Here is a 13,878-nt window from a genome sequence, read left to right on the forward strand (position 1 = left end):
AGTGACCCAAGCTGGGAATCGACTCGAGTCCCTGGCGCTGTGAGGCAGCAGTGCTAACAACTGTGCCATTGTGCCACCTTTGACCTGGTACAATGAGGTTAGCCTGCAAGACATCATAGTGGCCAACATGAAGGGAAGGAGCAGGTACAAGGCACTCCCAAGGTTGAAGAGCAGAATGGAATGGCCAGAGCCAAAGTCGGTAGCAGGGATTGAGCGCAAGCACAATGAGCACAAGCAGCAATTATGGATGGAGGTTTTAAAAAAGTGTTCGAAGGATATTGACAGGAGGAAAGGTTGGAAAGAGGAAAGAACTGAAATCAAAGCAGGAGATACTGGAAAACACCTGCTAGGTCAGGCAACATCGGTGGAAAAGGTAAAACAGAGTTAAAAAGTGAATGACCTTTCATAACCCCCCCCCCCCCCACACACACACAACATTCAGTGAGAAACAGAGGCCTGGATTTCCTGCTGCCATTCAGGGCAGTGGGCGGGTTTGGCGGCAGGTCAAAGAAGGCCAAAGCCGCGTTTCCCAACGACATCAAACCAGGAAGCGATTCCCCCCCCCCCCCACCGGTCAATGGCGGGCTGCATTTCCCAATTTTCAACGTCAGGAGCGATATTATAATAAATTAACATATTCATATTATATGATACCGTGGGCAGCACGGTAGCATAGTGGTTAGCACAATTGCTTCACAGCTCCAGGTTCGATTCCCGGCTTGGGTCACTGTCTGTGCGTTGTCTCCCCGTGTGTGCGTGGGTTTCCTCCGGGTGCTCCGGTTTCCCTCCCACAGTCCAAAGATGTGCAGGTTAGGTGGATTGGCCATGATAAATTGCCCTTAGTGTCCAAAATTGCTCCTTGGTGTTGGGTGGGGGTTACTGGGTTATGAGGATGGGGTGAGGTTGTGGGCTTGGGTAGGGGGCTCTTTCCAGGAGCTGGTGCAGACTCGATGGGCCGAATGGCCTCCTTCTGCACTGTAAATTCTATGAAAATTCTACGATATGCCGAAATCATCCTCCCATGTCAAAAAAAATCCATCCTTGGTGGCATGATGTCAGAACAATGTGAAGCACGACTGGTCTGAGGTGTGTACCTGACGAGTAGGTCACCCCGGGGATCTCGGAGGTGAGTGTGGCGGATCGTGGAGAGAGGGTAGTGCCTTAGCTGTGCCTAGGCAGTGCGAGGGCAGTGCCAGCTTGAGATCAGGGTATTTCCAGGAGTGCAAGCAGAATGCTGTGCAACTGAATATCATCATTTTGACTCTCAAATTAACCATGAAGGTGGAGAAAGAAGCAAAATACTGCAGAGGCCTGAAACTTATCCCTGACTCCTAATGATTTGATGGCCACAACACAGAATGACTCTGACCATAGAATCCTCCGACAGAAGTAGCCTTCTAAACACTTTACACAGTGAAACTTGGGAAACACTGCCTGGGTGCCAGGCTGGCCAGTGCCAAGGTGCCCGGGTGCCAGATTTCCCTTGTCAGGGATCGGGCCCAGAGGGGCGGGGGGAGGGGGGGGGCGGGGGGGGGGGGGGCGCCCTGCCCAAGTGTGTTGTAACCCACCCCAGGCACAGGGACATGCCACAGAGCTGAGCAGGGTCTCTCAGATACAGCAGTAGCAAACCAGATAATCTGAGATCTCCCAACTACAAAGGACCTTCCACCAATCAAAATAGTTTGAATTAACGGGTGGGAAAGTTGACAGAATTGTATCACATTACATATTTCTGCATTGAAGTATTAGAATAAACTATAACGGCTGGCATTTAACCTCCCAAAATACCGACAGATTTAACTGCGGAGATGCCTGTTGTCATGACACCCAGGGGTAACACGGTCCGATCCAGCCCCACCTGACCCGGAATTGCAACACAAGTGAAATTAGATTTTATTTTAAAATACCTGAGCTCTTTGGATGAGCCCAGTGAACTGCAGTCACCAGGGTTGGGATTCACCAAGCCGGCGCGGGCTTGGAGAATTGGCGTTCACGCCGCGACGGCCCGCGATGCCGTACCGACTCTGGGACACAAACCTCCGAACCGGGTAAAACAGCGCGAACGCGGCGGGTGCCGCATGGCCCGGAGAACCGCGAGGGGTGGCCCGATGTGCGATACTCCGGGCCCCCAAAGATACTACGGCCCGGATAGGCCGACGTCCCGCCAGCGTGGTTCGAACACGCTTAAACAAGCGTCAACCAGTCGTGCTGGCTGATGCTGCAGCCGGAGGAGGTAAGGGTCGCGTGGGGTACCTCAGGATGGCGATACAGCACGGCCTGCGGGGGGGGCGGTGGTGGCGGTGCCGGAGGGGAGTGGGGCAGACATCTGCGGTGGCTCAGCCCAGGCCTCCCGGCCATTTGGATGGGTGCCGGCCCCTACCCCCAAAGGCAGCCCCCCCCCTACCCAGCCACCCAGTCGGCGCACCCACCGGCAGGTAGATCCAGGGTTGCACCCATGGCAGCCCCCGGTGAGGGCAGTGCCATCAAACGGTGGCCCTGGCAGGAGGGACGGGCGACAGGAGTCGGGCACCAAGGGGGCAGGCGGGGGTGGGGTACCTGCTTGGATGGGGTGCGAGCTGCCAACCGGGGCTACCATGTATACCATGGCACCTGGTTGTGGAGGAGGGTATGCGCCATGATGAAACTTTGTCTATCCCTACCCCCTGCAGATCATAATGCCAACTTACTAAGTGTCTACCTTTCTGGCCTTACGGGCCCTATGACTACGTCTCGGTATTTCCTCAGACAGCACAGCAGAAGTGGAGGTGCACTGCTTTGCTCCTGCCCTACCTAGGGTCCCCATTGGTGCTCATTTCCTGGGGCGGCCAGGCTTGGATGGGCCAGGCTGTGCCGCGGGCGACTGGGATGGTGTGCTGCCACCCTGTTCTGTCCGCTGCCCACCAGATACACCAGGGACAGTGGGGGGAAGTGTGTGTGGGGGGGGGGGGTAGAGTCCGAGGTGCCACAGTGTTCCGGGACCTCCCCTGCAGGTGGCTCCGGAACGAGCCCCAGTACTCCTCCTCCCTCGGGGTTGCCCAATGGGATGGGGGTGCAAGCGGATCCAACACCCAAAGCATCCCTGACCCCTGGCACTGCCAGTCCTGGAAGCCTGCTCTGGGATCAACCAGGGTATGCAAGTTTGCAGCCATGGAGCTCAGGGACTGGGACATCCCTGTCTTGGTCTGTGCGACGCTGGCCAGCACCTGGGCAATGGCGCCGATGCTCTCAGCGATGGCCTGCTGAGACTGGGGCCATGGTGCTGAGCGCTGCTAGCAATCTACAGCTGGCTCTGGCTCATGGCTGCCTGTGAAAAGGCAGCCCTCTCCTGGGCCATGGACGCCGCGTGCACAGAATGCCTCAGGCCTTGCATACTCCGACCCATGTCCGACACCGTCGCCCCCCATTGCCTCCACCGTGGCCATCATCCCCATCTCACGTTCTTGTGTCTCTGACTGTATCGGGTCACCGGTGGGTGTGGTTATTCCAGGAACCTGGAAACTGTCTGGGCGGCAGCTGGTTGCTGGGGGCCGGTCTGTCCTCCGACCGTCCGGCCCCTCGGCTGCTCCTACCTCCACCTGCTGTACCAGAGCGGCTGTGTGGTGCTCACCAGTGAGTGTCCCAGAAGCCTCATCACTAAAGAGGCTGAACCGAGGTGAGAGTCTCTGCGATGGTGGGAGTGTAGGAGACAGCAGTGATGTAAAGTTGATGTCCTCATCGGACCCAAAGTCCGGGTCCCCGGTGTTGTGGTGTCCTGTCCCCTGTGTTTCCATCCCCTGGATTGTGTTTTCCTGGCTTGACTCGGCCAGAGGGCTGTTGTTGCGGCTGCCCTCTCCCATCGGTGCTTGAGTCTCTGGGGGATGGCCGCCCTGGCACTGGCTGGGTGCACCTGATGGGCCGGGTCCATCGCTGGGTGGTCCTGCAAGACACAATACAGCATGTATGGCTCGACAGGCGGATGGGGGTGAGGGAGTGGATTGCGGGGTGGAGTAATACACCCCCTCACCCACTCCCTCACCCCACCCCTCACCCAACACACGGCCGACCCTTGCAAGATGGCTGCCCATCACGCAGCGCCAAGGTCCAAAGATGGCGACCTCGGCATGCTCCTGGATGCCGTGGAACAGAGGAAGGGGCTAAATTTAGTGTATCCAATTCATTTTTTTCCAATTAAGGGGGCAATTTTTGCATGGCCATTCCACCTACCCTGCACATCTTTGGGTTGTGGGGGCGAAACCCACGCAAACACGGGGAGTATGTACAAACTCCACACGGACAGTGACCCAGAGCCGGGATCGAACCTGGGACCTCGGCGCCGTGAGACAGCAATGCTAACCACTGTGCCACCCTGCTCGCCCTATCTGTGTTATAATATGAGATCCATCATGATCTTTTTGGATTGTATTCCTGTTGTGGCGTGTACCGGAGGATTATAGCTGACCTTTGTGTTTTTTATTCAGTTTTATGCTGTGCACTACTGAACTTTGCTGTTCCACATTAACAGGGGCAGGAGTGAGACAGGCAACTGTACTCACCAACTGTCCACGAGCAGCACTGTTTTCCCAAACCTTTGGTTTGTGTGATCCAGTTTACTAACAACTTGCAGCAAACGCAGGTTATTTTTAACTCAGAGATAGTTTTTTTTAATGCTACATTTAAAACCCAGGGGAGAGATGTTCACAACTTTCCTCTCCATTGCGCACACACACACACACACACAAACACAGTAAAGCGTGGGGAAGGGATAGAAAAAAGAGTTCCTATGGATATTTGTAAAGTCAGCCCAAGAGTCATAGAAATGAATATTCATTCATGTGAGTGCCAGAAGTCAAAGTCCAGAGATTATTTACTTTGTGATTGAGTTCAGACCCAGTGGGTTTCTTTTTTAAAAAAAATATATTTTATTGAAAATTTTTTCTAAACAACATTTTTCCCTCTTACAAAACAAACGGAACGATAACAAAATAGAAATTTTTAACAATACACAAGTAACAAAACCCCATTATCTATTGACCTATACTAAACTAAACCGCCCCCCCCTCCCCCCTCACCCCCCTTCCCCCTGGGTTGCTGCTGCTGGTCATCTGTCTTCCCTCTAACGTTCCCTTAGGTAGTCGAGAAATGGCTGCCACCGCCTGGTGAACCCTTGAGCCGATCCTCTCAGGGCAAACTTTATCTGCTCCAGTTTAATAAACCCCGCCATATCGTTTACCCAGGCCTCCAGTCCGGGGGGTTTCGCCTCCTTCCACATAAGTAGGATCCTGCGCTGGGCTACTAGGGACGCAAAGGCCACGACATCGGCCTCTTTCGCCTCCTGCACTCCCGGCTCTTCCGCAACTCCAAATAGAGCTAACCCCCAGCTTGGTTTGACCCGGGCATTCACCACCTGCGAAATCACTCCCGTCACTCCCTTCCAATACCCTTCCAGTGCCGGGCACGCCCAAAACATATGTGCGTGGTTTGCCGGGCTCCCGCCACACCTCCCACATCTGTTCTCCACTCCAAAGAACCTGCTCAATCTTGCCCCTGTTATGTGTGCTCTATGTAGCACCTTAAATTGAATCAGGCTAAGCCTGGCACATGAGGAAGAGGAGTTTACCCTGCTTAGGGCATCAGCCCACATACCCTCTTCTATCTCCTCCCCTAATTCTTCTTCCCACTTTCCCTTTAGTTCTCCCACCGACTCCTCCCCCTCTTCCCTCATCTCTCTGTAAATCTCTGACACCTTGCCCTCTCCGACCCACACCCCTGAAAGCACCCTGTCCTGTATCCCCTGTGTCGGGAGCAACGCAAATTCCCTCACCTGTTGTCTAGTAAACGCCCTCACCTGCATATATCTCAAGAAATTTCCCCGGGGTAACTTATACTTTTCCTCCAATGCTCCCAAGCTCGCAAAAGTCCCATCTAAGAATAAATCTCCCACCTTCCTAATTCCCAACTGGTACCAGCTCTGAAATCCTCCATCCATTCTTCCTGGGGCGAACCTATGGTTGTTCCTGATAGGGGACCACACCAGCGCACCCCGCACCCCTCTCTGTCGCCTCCACTGTCCCCATATGTTCAGTGTTGCCGCCACCACTGGGTTCGTGGTATACTTTTTAGGTGAGAGCGGTAGCGGTGCCGTCACCAGCGCCTCTAAACTCGTCCCTTTACAGGACTTTCTCTCCAGTCTTTTCCACGCTGCTCCCTCACCCTCCATCATCCATCTACGTATCATTGCCACATTGGCGGCCCAATAATAATCTCCCAAGTTCGGTAGTGCCAGTCCTCCTCTATCCCTACTACGCTGAAGGAACCTCCTCCTTACTCTCGGAACGTTTCCTGCTCACACAAAGCTCGTGATGCTCCTATCTATTTTATTAAAAAAGGTCCTGGTGATTAATATAGGGAGACATTGAAATACAAATAAGAACCTCGGGAGGACTATCATCTTAATTGCTTGCACCCTACCCGCCAGCGATAAAGACTGCATGTCCCACCTCTTGAAGTCCTCCTCCATTTGTTCTACCAGCCGTGTCAAATTAAGTCTGTGCAAGGTTCCCCAGCTCCTAGCGATCTGAATCCCCAGGTATCGGAAGTTTCTTTCCACTTTCCTTAGCGGTAAGCCTTCTATCTCTCTACTCTGGTCCCCTGGATGTATCACAAATAATTCACTCTTCCCCATGTTTAGCCTATACCCCGAGAATTCCCCGAACCTCCTCAAAATTCGCATAACCTCTATCATCCCCCCCGCTGGGTCCGACACGTATAGCAATAGGTCATCCGCGTATAATGAGACTTGATGTTCTTCTCCCCCTCTAATCACCCCTCTCCATTTCCTGGAGTCTCTCAACGCCATGGCCAGAGGTTCAATTGCCAACGCAAACAACAATGGAGACAGCGGGCATCCCTGTCTTGTTCCCCTATATAATCGGAAATACTCCGATCTATGTCGACCTGTAACTACGCTTGCCGTTGGTGCCCCATAAAGAAGTCTAACCCAGCGAGTAAACCCGTTCCCAAACCCAAACCTCCTTAACACTTCCCATAAATACTCCCACTCCACCCTATCAAATGCCTTCTCTGCGTCCATTGCCGCCACTATCTCTGCCTCCCCCTCCACTGGGGGCATCATTATCACCCCTAATAGTCGTCGCACGTTAACATTCAGTTGTCTCCCTTTTACGAACCCTGTCTGGTCTTCGTGCACCATCCCCGGGACACAGTCCTCTATCCTCGATGCCAGTACCTTTGCCAGCAACTTGGCGTCCACGTTCAATAGTGAAATAGGTCTATAGGACCCGCACTGCAACGGATCTTTGTCTCTCTTCAAAATTAGCGATATCGTCGCCTCCGACATCGTCGGGGGTAGAGTCCCCCCTTCCCTGGCCTCATTGAACGTCCTCGCCATCAACGGGGCCAACAAGTCCACATATTTTCTGTAGTATTCCACCGGGAACCCGTCCGGCCCCGGAGCCTTCCCTGCTTGCATGCTTCCCAGTCCCTTAATAACCTCATCCACCTCAATCGGCGCCCCCAGGCCTGCCACCTCCTGCTCCTCCACTTTCGGGAACCTCAATTGGTCCAGGAACTGCCACATCCCCTCCTCTCCCTCTGGGGGTTGAGACCTATACAGTTCCTCATAAAAGGTCTTAAACACCTCATTTATCTTTCCTGGCCTTCGCACAGTGTCTCCCCTTTCATCCCTAATTCCTCCTATCTCCCTCGCTGCTGCCCTCTTTCGCAGTTGGTGCGCCAACAGGCGACTAGCCTTTTCCCCATATTCGTACCTCCTCCCCTGTGCCTTCCTCCACAGTACCTCCGCCTTTCTGGTGGTCAGAAGGTCAAACTCGGTCTGGAGTCGTCTCCTCTCCCTGTACAGCTCCTCCTCCGGGGTCTCTGCAAATTCCCTGTCCACCCTTAAAATTTCCCCCAGTAATCTATCCCTTTCCTTGGCCTCTGTTTTCCTTTTGTGGGCCCCAATAGAGATCAGCTCTCCTCTGACCACCGCTTTTAGTGCTTCCCAGACCACTCCCACAGGGACCTCGCCGTCGTCATTGACCTCCAGGTATCTCTCAATACACCCCCTCACTCTTGCACACACTCCCTCATCCGCCATCAGTCCCACATCTAATCGCCAGAGTGTTCTCTGCTCCCTGTCCTCTCCTACTTCCAGGTCCACCCAATGTGGGGCATGATCCGAAACCGCTATGGCTGAGTATTCAGCTTCTTCCACCCTAGAGATCAATGACCTTCCTAAAACAAAAAAATCTATCCGGGAGTACACTTTATGGACATGGGAGAAGAAGGAATACTCCCTAGCCCTAGGTCTTAGAAATCGCCATGGATCCACTCCCCCCCATTTGGCCCATAAACCCCTTAAGTACCTTGGCCGCTGCCGGCCTTCTTCCGGTCCTTGAGCTGGATCTATCTAGCCCCGGGTCCAGCACCGTATTGAAGTCCCCTCCTAAAATCAAATTTCCTGCCTCCAGGTCCGGTATACGCCCCAGCATCCGTCTCATGAATCCCGCATCGTCCCAATTTGGGGCATACACATTAACCAACACGACCTCCATTCCCTCCAGCCTACCATTCACCATTACATATCTACCTCCGCTATCTGCTACGATGTTCTTTGCTTCAAATGCTACCCGTTTCCCCACCAAAATGGCCACCCCTCTGTTCTTTGCGTCCAGTCCTGAGTGGAACACCTGTCCCACCCATCCTTTCCTTAGCCTAACTTGGTCTGCCACCTTTAGGTGCGTCTCTTGGAGCATAGCCACGTCTGCCCTTAGCCCTTTCAAATGCGCGAGCGCTCGGGCCCTTTTTATTGGTCCATTCAGGCCTCTCACGTTCCACGTGATCAGCCTCACTAGGGGGCTACCTGCCCCCCTCCCGTGTCAACTAGCCATTACCTTCTCTAGGCCAGTCCCATATCCTGCCTCCGCGCTCCCGCTCGCTCCCCCAGCGTCGCACACCGTCCCCGACCACCCACTCTTTAGCCATTCCCTTTTGGATTTCCGCAGCAGCAACCCAGTTGTCCCCCCCCCCCCCCCCCCCGCTAGATCCCTATCTAGCTTGATTGCTCCCCCCATATCACTTCCGTAAGTCAGCTGACTTCAACTGACCCCGGCTACTCCTGCTCACTCCTCGACCCCCCCCGGTGTGAGGGAACTCCCATCCGCCTTGCGCCTGTTTTCCCGCCTTATTCTTTCTGCCGCGGGAACATCCCTTTACCTGACCCGCCTCTTATGGCGCAGCTCCCTTTCCCCTCCCCCTCCCCTTCCCCATTCTCCGACTATGTCCCGTCTTTCCCCCCTCACCGGCGCCCACATTTCCCCAGTGTCTCCCCCCTTCCCTGTTTACTTCTCGATTAACTTTCACCATAACATTAACAAAACAATAACAATAACAATTCCCTGCAGCATCAGTCCCTCAGTTCCGGTCCAGTTTCTCTTCTTTAATAAAGGTCCATGCTTCCTCCGCCGTCTCGAAGTAATAGTGTCGCTCCTGATACGTGACCCATAGTCTTGCCGGCTGCAGCATCCCAAACTTCACCTTCTTTTTGTGCAAAACCTCTTTGGCTCGGTTGAAGCTCGCCCTCCTTCTCGCCACCTCCGCACTCCAATCCTGGTATATCCGTACCACCGCATTCTCCCATCTGCTACTCCGCACCTTTTTAGCCCATCTCAGGACCTCTTCTCTGACCTTAAGGCAGTAGAATCGCACGATTATCGCCCTCGGTGGTTCTCCCGCTTTTGGTCTTCTCGCCGGGATCCGACCTGCCCACTCCACCTCCATGGGGCCCGCAGGGGCCTCAGCTCCCATCAGTGAGCTCAGCATCTTACTTGCGTAGGCTCCACAGTCCACTCCTTCCACACCCTCAGGGAGACCTAGTATCCTAAGGTTCTTCCTTCGCGCTCCGTTTTCAAGGGCCTCGATCCTTTCAGCACACTTTTTATGAAGTGCCTCGTGCGTCTGAGTCTGAACCGCCAGGCCCAGGACCTCGTCCTCAATACCTGACACCTTCTGCTCCACCACGCGAAGCTCAGTCTCCTGGGTCTTTAAAGTCTCCTTAAGCCCCTCAATTGCCTGTAGCATCGGGGTCAGTACCTCCTTCTTCAGCAGGTCCACGCACCATCTCACGACCTCGTCCTGCTCAGGCCCCCATGTCGCCTGCGATTTCTCCGCCGCCATTTTGTCTTCCACTCCCTCTGACCTTATGGTCGAAGATTCTTCAGGCTGCAGCCGACGCCGCCGGTTTTTTCTTCCGTCGTTCGGGGGGGACTCCCTTCCCACACACCCCGCACCGGGTTGCTCGGCCGAAAAAATCCCCTTTGGGGCTCTTAAAAGAGCCCGAAGGTCCGTCGGAGCTGGAGCCGCCGAAACGTGCGGCTAGCTCATCCTCACCGCAACCGGAAGTCACCCAGTGGGTTTCTGGTTGGAGATGGCGATGTGGAAATCCTTAACATAAATAACACTGTAACATGCCGGGCTTTTTATCTCTTGACCACTCGGCATGTGTTGATCAGAGACTTTTAAATTGCTGTAGGCTTCGTGAAATTGAGAGATGGCAACTGACTGATGGCTCAGATGGGCTGCTGGAGTCCTCTGCAGTTGATGTTAAAACAGCAGTCTGCCAGTGAGTCGAAAGATGTAATGTTAATCCTGTTCAAAGGTCCAGAGGCCTGGGTCGTGTGACATGGCCCGTTAATGGTTCACAGTCAGTTTCTGTGCTGTGCTTCCGACCAGAATTCCATTGGTCCTCCTTTGGAGAAAAACAGTATAATGAGATTCAATCCCTCTCATTTGTGATAGTTCAGATTGGGGAGCCATTTCGTCCGCACTCCCTACCAAAGACCATGGGGACGATAACCATTCCCACTCTGTAGGCTCCGTGCCAGCTATTACAGTACTTTAGTGGATAGGCTTGTAATGTTGAACAATCGCATGGTCAAGGCATTGATTAAATGGAAAATGAAAATCGCTTATTGCTTCAAATGAAGTTACAGTGAAAAGCCCCTAGTCGCCACATTCCGGCGCCTGTTCGGGGAGGCTGTTACGGGAATTGAACCATGCTGCTGGCCTGCCTTGGTCTGCTTTCAAAGCCAGCGATTTAGACGTGTGCTAAACAGCCCCTCAGTTATGCATACTCCCTTGTTTTTTAAATGTTTGTGATGACTTTATTTTTGTGTTTTAGGCCTCTGAGCTTCACATAAGTGAGTCACGTTACTGGCAGTTGGGAAAAACCTAAAGAACCTTTCACTTCTGTCCTTCCCCTGGGACATCACCATAAACACTGATTACAAGGACGATGTGCTAAATGTAAAAGAAGTTGACAATGCGCCGGCCACTGCTGTGCAGCTAAATATTGTCATTTTGAAGCTCAAACAAACTATTTGAGAGGGAAAAAGAAACAAAAATAGGGAAAAGGTCGACTGTTAACCCTTTCTTCACAGCTGCTGCTCAGTCTTCCTAGCATGTTACGTTTTTATAATGAAGAAGGATCGAGCTTCGGAATAGATGGGACCGATAAAATAGCCTTCTGCTGAGTTTTGATTCTGTACAATTGGAGCAGCCTGTCTTTCCAGGATATCCTAGTCCTTGTGTTAACATGATGTTTTGCACCAAACTGTGTGCAGTGCTGGATGATGCAACTGCAAAAAAGCTTCCATTTATATAACTCTTCTCACACCATTGGATGTCTCAAAGTGCTTCACAGCCAGTGAAGTGCTTTTGAGGTAGAGTCACTGTTGTGATGCAGGAAATGCGGCAGCTGATTTTGTGCACAGCACTGGCCCACCAACAACAATGTGCTAAAGGGGCAGCATGGGGGCACAGTGGTTAACACTGCTGCCTCCTGGAGCCAGGGACTCGGATTCAATTCTGGCCTTGGATCCCTGTCTCTGTGGAGATTGCACTTTCTCTCCGTTTTTCCGTGGGTGGTCCAGTTTACTCCTATTATCCAAAGATGTACAGGTTAGGTGGATTGGCCATGCTAAATTGTCTCTTAGTGTCCAAAGATGTGCAGGTTAGGTGGGGATACGGGGATAATGTAGGGATGTGGGCCTACGCAGGGTGCTCTTTCAGTGGGTCAGTGCTAACTCGATGGGCCAAATGGCCTCCTTCTGCACGGAATAAAAGAGAGGAAAATACCTCACAGACTGTTTTATTGCAATGTTAACTGAGGGATAACTTTGGCCAGGCCGCTGGGGATAATAGGTGTCACAGGATCTTTTACATTCACCCAAGATGGCAGACGAGGCTTTGGTTTAAGGCCTACTCATCCAAATGATGGCAACTCCGACGAGGCAGCACTCCCTCAGTCCTGCACTGGGATATCAGCCTTGATTTTTGTGCTCAATAATAATAATCTTTATTATTGTCACAAGTAGGCTTACATTAACACTGCAATGAAGTTACTGTGAAAAGCCCCTAGTCGCCACATTCCGGCGCTTGATCGGGTACACTGAGGGAGGATTCAGAATGTCCAATTCACCTAACAGGCACGTCTTTCGGGACTTGTGGAAGGAAGCCGGAGCACCCGGAGGAAACCCATGCTGACACAAAGAGAACGTATAGACTCCGCACAGACAGTGACCCAAGCCGGGAATCGAACCTGGGACCCTGGCCCTGTGAAGCAACAGTGCTAACCACTGTGCTATCGTGCCGCCCATTGTGCACTGGATGCCTGGAGTGGAACTTGAAGCCAGAACCTTGTGACTCAGAGGTGAGAGGGCCACCAACCGAGGGACAGCCTACAGCATCTGGCACAATCAGCCTCAGCATAATTTGGTCATCAGCCTGGCCCATTTGACGAGGAATTATTCCTTCTCTGACGTGCACTGAGATATCTCCTCATTGGATTTGGAAGGGTCAGTAGATCCAGAGAATATAAGCAACGCTTTGTTTGGCAACTCCTTTGCCTTTTCTTTCCATTGCCCAACGAATCTTGCGAGAGCTGGGGAACCTGTCTGGATTAATGCCACACATGCAAACAAACCTGACTTTACTGCAGAGCTCTGTGAATAACTGAAGCAACAGTGGGATGGGGCAGGTTGCAGGTTGAATAGATGATGAGCCTTATTGAAGTTGTCAGTCAACCGTTCTACAGGGATCAGAACTGCCAAAAAGACTTGCTGGAATATTTAAAGAATGTTGATTCGATGTAAGGACTCTGAGTTTAGTTGCTATCGGCACCAATGAGACAATAAAGCTCCCTTTGATGCTTCCAGGGATAAAAAAACACACCAATAAAGCTAAACTAAGCAGTATGTTCTTCTGAGGAAAAATGGGAATAATTTTATCGGGATTTTCAGAATTTCTTGTGTTGAAACATTAGTATCGTTCGTAAGAGTGTTGAAGCTGGAATCCCGATGGCATCGGAGTAGTTTAGTGAAATATCAATGAGGCGTGAGAATTAATCCTTTGAGGATAACAGTAGGCCTAGTAAGCACTCTAACATGCCTCCTGCACTGAATCTGATGGAAAGTGACCGCTACCAATTCTAATTCTCTTCCCGCACCTAGTGTGCACTAAGGCAGACTTTTGTCTGTTTTCATAGCTAGTATATCCTGGAACGGGTCATAGGTCTGTCGCGGGCTTGAGGGGTCCCACTCTACATCAAGCATGGCTGACCAGGAGTCCCGCTCTTACTGCCAGCCATGTTAGAAGGATTTTCAGGTGACACTCAACGTACCTGACTACTGTATGAACCCACCTTCCTTGGCCAAAAAGTGCTGGGGTGGGACTCGACCCGGAGCTTCTGGCTCAGAGGCAGGGACTCTATCCACTGCGCCACAAGACCTCCGCAATGCTGGTTCTAAAGAGGATACATCAACCATTCCTCTAGGTTAACTTGCTGCCATGACAGGAAACCTGCAACTCTGCTCATCTTTAAAA

This window comes from Scyliorhinus torazame, chromosome 7 (assembly GCF_047496885.1).
Source record: "Scyliorhinus torazame isolate Kashiwa2021f chromosome 7, sScyTor2.1, whole genome shotgun sequence".
Lineage (NCBI taxonomy): Eukaryota > Metazoa > Chordata > Chondrichthyes > Carcharhiniformes > Scyliorhinidae > Scyliorhinus > Scyliorhinus torazame.